General features: G+C 43.6%; 1 long non-coding RNA gene across 2 annotated transcripts; it reads left to right on the forward strand.

Annotated features, from left to right (window-relative positions):
* The first annotated feature begins 1,715 nt into the window (after positions 1–1,715).
* Positions 1,716–3,395, forward strand: LOC5574861. Of its 2 annotated transcripts, XR_002500554.1 has the most exons (5): positions 1,716–2,181; positions 2,241–2,372; positions 2,434–2,565; positions 2,625–2,852; positions 2,905–3,395. It is a non-coding gene; the product is annotated as an uncharacterized LOC5574861 (long non-coding RNA). The 2 variants fall into 2 exon arrangements; XR_002500553.1 differs by having other exon boundaries at positions 2,241–2,565.
* Positions 3,396–5,335: the final 1,940 nt, after the last annotated feature.

The following is a 5,335-nucleotide window of genomic DNA, read 5'->3' on the forward strand; positions in this document are numbered from 1 at the left end:
CAGCAGCCTCCTCGCGGTTGACTATAATGTTCTCCGCCTTTGAAAAGGTTAATTCCTCTTCATCCAGTAATCGTTCCTGAAGCTGCTTGTTAGAAACGCTGCAAACTAATCTGTCCCTAATTGCCATGTCCTTCAAATTGCCAAAGTTACAGTATTCATCCAATTGTTTGACTGAAAGGACAAAACCAACAGCTCTCTCACCCGGCACGTTGAACCAGGTCACTCTCACTCCGGTCATAACGCTTATTAAGCAAATCCGTCAATTCCTTGAGCTCAATATTGGCAAGATCTTTACCTGGGAACAACAGTTTTAGCTCAGAGTACACCTCTGCCCCACAAGAAGCTAGAAAAGTAGCCTTGTGTTCATCGGCAGGAATTTTCTTGTGCAGTAGGACCCAATTCAATTGTTCCAAATACTGCGAAAATGGAATGGCGCCCGGAACGTAGGGCTCAATACTGTTGACCAATGGCATATTGCTTTCAACAGATTCAAACAAAGGATACACAAAATATAAGTTCAAACAGTCAATTTAGGATATAAAAACGAAAAACAAGATCAAAATCAATTTAAACTTTTAGCCAAATTTTCAATTTATTCATCAAATTATGTAGCTTAGCTTAGCTTAGCTTAGACTGACTACACATATCAATGGTTGCTATTCCGTGATTGACCGAGGTCAGCGAAAATGCACAAAGAATCAACTAGAAATTCGGCTGGGATTGGCCATAATCTTCTTCAGTGTGCATAATTCAGTGCCTCTATTTATACAGGGTCAATAACGGCGCCGGCCACGTCCTTGCAGTCAGGTGGGATTGGAGGAAGGAATGTTAGTGTGTAACCTTTGCTATTTGGAGACCGTGTTTGCCTCTGCATCTCCACAAAGGTTACTGGGAGGGATGTTTGTTAATGGGGAGGATCGTTGGGTCACAGGATTCACTTTGATAAGTGATTAGACCATGATAAATAATTTGACGCGAGCAAAGGATCAAACACTACTAACCTGCTTCGCGATTCGCGCCACTAATTAATCATGCCACGCGAGCGACGCGCGACACGATTGATCCTGCTCACATCACCCGCCCCCGCAGGAGCAAGTGACGCGAGCAAAGGATCAAACACTATTGTGCATTCAGATTAACTTTAGACCGAAGTTCATATGAGAAATGAAATATCACCGAAAGTTCGCCGAAGTTCGGCGTGGGCATTCTACCGAAGTGCTACGCCGACAAAGGCAATCCTTATGCGTCGGCGAAGCACCAAATCAGAATGCCGACGCCGAACTTAGCCGAAGTTTTGACTGCCGAACTTCTAATTGTCACTCGAATTGTCAATACTAACCTGCTTCGCGATCCGCGCCACTAATTAATCATGCCACGCGAGCGACGCGCGACACGATTGATCCTGCTCACATCACCCGCCCCCGCAGGAGCAAGTGACGCGAGCAAAGGATCAAACACTACTACCTGCTTCGCGACCCGCGGAGTCCCATCCATCCAACCAAACGAATATTAAAAAAAAGTTCAGAAGATGAAATACGTTTGGATATCAATGAAACTTTCACAATTTGCTTATCATTTTGATACCTTTTTGAAATAAATATTAAGATGATCAAAACACCGTTTATTTTTTGTATAACACGATATTGTGGGCTTCGTGGCCTAGCGGTTGTTACGTTTGAGCTATCTTGATATGTGCTTTGGTTAGATTCAAAGTTATTATCAAGAAACTGTTAGCAAATAAGCCCATATTACCGACATAAAGAGGCCACCACGTTCGCTACCATCGAAACACCCCTTGCATTATACCGACAAACGAGAAAGCCGAAAACTCTAAATGTCATGAGATGGCAACATTGCGAGCGACTGTCACTCATACAAGCGCACGCATCGAATGATCAACGAAAGATCGAGAACACGGATCATTCTTCATCAGCCGCCATCGCGAAAAGAGCGATAAGTAACGCGTGTGAAAATTTGTGTCCGGAAAGCGGATTTGAGTTCCCGGAAAGACGTTGTTTCCCAACGGAACAACCAACATCCTCGACAGGACTGTCGATATTGCCACCACACGAACAAATTTGCCTTGATTGCTGGCCGAATACAACGACGGGGACACGTTTGAGGGAGGTTCGCGCAAAACCGCATGGTGGACTAATAATTCGCCGGAGCGGAATTTGACCGGTGAGTAAAACCGGCTGAGAAGTGAAGTGTCCAAGTGCTAATGATACTGTGATTTGCAGCAGGAACACCCACAACCTCACAGCAAACCCATCCGTCGTCGATCGCTCAACAAAGCCTAATTCTCGGCAAAAAACCACCAGGGCCGGTGACGGCAAAAGGACCATTTCCAAGGATATCACGCTAATTGACCGGTGAGTAACGGCCGGTTGGCGAGTGAAGCAATCCAAGAGCTAACACTAATATGCTTTGCAGCAGGAACTTCAACATCTCGCAGCAAAACTTCATCGTCGATTGCTCAAGGCCCTTTCTCCGACAGAAAACCACCAGGACCGTTGAGTCACAAGGACCGTTTCCGGAAGAACTATCCAGCGGACATCTTCACTGGTGAGTTAACTTACTTTTCCGTGAAAGCACGGCAATAAAGAATTCCTGTTCTCGAGCAGACAGTCCGAATCCGGAGGCCACAACGTAGACGCAGACAGAGCCGATTGTCGAGGGCAAGCAATAACGAACGAGAGGGCGCAAGCATAATTCATCGGTACTGACCAGTCGTGACGACGGTGTGCCTTGAACGTGCTGACATCGATTGCAAATTGCACGTGCACAACGGGTGTGCAAAGAACAAGTGCTTCGCAGGGAACAACACAAGCCACGGAAAACCCCTTTACAGGGTAAGAATATTTGGACCGCTATACAAGCAAATGCTGACCTGTCTCTCGACAGGGTTTTTCTCCTATATTTACAGTTTTTCACCACAAACTGCGGTGGTCCGGCTGAAGCGATCCACGGACGGTCTCCAATTGCATCCATACTCAGCACGCAGTTCTAAAGCACACTCCGATCTCAGTTGGCATTCGCACCGCGACGTTCGAAGGACCCAGAGATGGATGGAGCTCAGCAAAAGTCGACCGCGCAGTCGGTCACGAAAATGTCGGCGGGGTTCTTAGCGATGGTGGCCCATTAGCTCCGGTACCGTGAGTACCAACACCCTTAGGTTAAGCAAAATTTGTAAGGGGAATGTACGTTAGAGTTAGACCCACTAGCTAGAGCAGGAACTAGGGGGGAAAGATGATCATGTCGTTCAATATAAGTATTTAAAATGCAACTTCTGGTTTATGTGATTTGAGTTGAGCTTTAGCCCTTCAGTGTTTGTGACTTTGATCCTTTGAGCTTTCCGCTTCGGTAGTCTAGCTCTACCTCCACCGGGAAACTTGCAACACGGTTAGCGGCGTCAGTCGTCTAGGCGTATTGTGCCACGAGCTGTGGGTTCGATTCCCGCTCCAGTCGGTGGAAACTTTTCGCCAAACGAAAAATTCATCGCTGGGCTACTGGGTGTTTCGTATTGTCCGTTGCCTAATGTTAGTGATTGTTCAGTCTGTGCAGCCAATGTGCTGAAGACGGTGTAAATTGTCTTTAAGGTGATTATAGAACGGAGCCACACCTAAAATTTTCAAGAGCACAAGACTTGAGAACCATACAGCGCTCCGCGTAGAAAATTTATCACTTTGGTCACCACCAGGAAGCAAGCAATTTGATTGATTTTCAAAGCGAACTGTTGTCATATTCTGCACTCATGTGCTCTTAAAAATTTAAAGTTTGGCTTCGTTTTATAATCACCTTAAAACTATGCGGTGGGACTGTAACGAGGTTACATTTCATTATGGGATAATTCGACTTGTTTTTTTCACAAATTTTAATGAACAAATTAAGTAGTCTTCTTAGTGTAGCTAAATGATGAAAACTTGTATAAACTCAAATTTGACTAAAATGCAGATGGAACTGACTTACAATTCACGGCAGTATAGGACTACAGGACTGTATTTACCGAAAAAAAAAATCTCGCACCGATGATTTTGAAAATTGGGGTTAATGCACAGAGAATATCATAATGAATAACTGCGGGATCTATGAACATATTCGTGGTTTTATGATTGGCTGTGCGATAAACAATCGTACAGAGCACAGTGTTCTACAAGAAAACATCACCGTATTTTGGCAAAAATCGACAAATAATCGACGTCAGTTAATCGATTATCTCGATTTTTGAGAGAGCCAGGTATCGATGAAAAATTAATCGATTAGTTAGTCGATTAATCGATTAATCGAAATAATCGATTAAATTGCGACAACCCTAGCTGTGAACCGTTTCACCAGATCGTTTAACTATTAGTTAAAATATGACAATTCGATAGTTATTTTCCCCTCAAATGGTTAAATTGAATATCGCGGTCGACCCATTTGAGCTTTGACAGTCGAGTAGTTATTTCAGAACAAAGTTGACAGATGGTTAGTTATTCTCAAATTCACGGGAGCAGAAAATAACTTTCGAGCTGTCAAGTTTAACCATGCTCCCGAGCAGGGTTATTTCTAACCGGAGGGGAAATAACTATCGAGCTGTCAAACCTCAACTAAAATTAAACGAACTGGTGAAAGGGTTCACAGCCTTAGTCGGCTGTTGAACTGTCAAATGTTTAATGGGGTAGTGAATTCGGCACCACTCAAACGTCAAATTAGAGAACTCGTGCATCGGTCCATGGATCGATGCATGAGTTCACCAATTTGGCGTTTGAGCGGTGCCGCATAGGCCTTTTCATGTGACAGATCCGTCTATGCATTTGTTTACATCGGTGGAGGACCGGTGCTAACACGAGCCTGTCATTTTCATAGAAGAACTGTCAAAGTGCTTCCCGATCAGCTGATTTGAGACGTCATGTGAATAGTCCTGGTCAGGGTGTCCATTCAAAATCAGTTTTTCAATTCCCGGATTAGCATTAGCATTAAGGCCCAAGGAAAAATGGAGCACAAACATGAAAAAGCAGTTTTCGCCGTTAAAATAAAAAAAAAACAAAAACACAACTGTTTTATTTGCAAAATAGAAAGGCTGTGTGTTTTTATTTTATTCGATTTGTGGATTTAATGGGCGAAAACTGCTTTTTTATTTTTGACAAATTTTGCTTTATTTTTTCTTGCACCTTAAGCATTTCGCACAAATTCGTAAGTGGTACAGTCCTATGAGGGTTGCATCCTTCCCGTCCTTTATAACAGAAAGTTCTTAAATTCTGATCAATTTGCCTTCAGTATACAAATACGTCGAACGAAAACATTCAACTTACCAAACTTTTTTCACCTTCCAGGATGCTTTTTTCCTTCAGTA

This window comes from Aedes aegypti, chromosome 2 (genome assembly GCF_002204515.2).
Source record: "Aedes aegypti strain LVP_AGWG chromosome 2, AaegL5.0 Primary Assembly, whole genome shotgun sequence".
Lineage (NCBI taxonomy): Eukaryota > Metazoa > Arthropoda > Insecta > Diptera > Culicidae > Aedes > Aedes aegypti.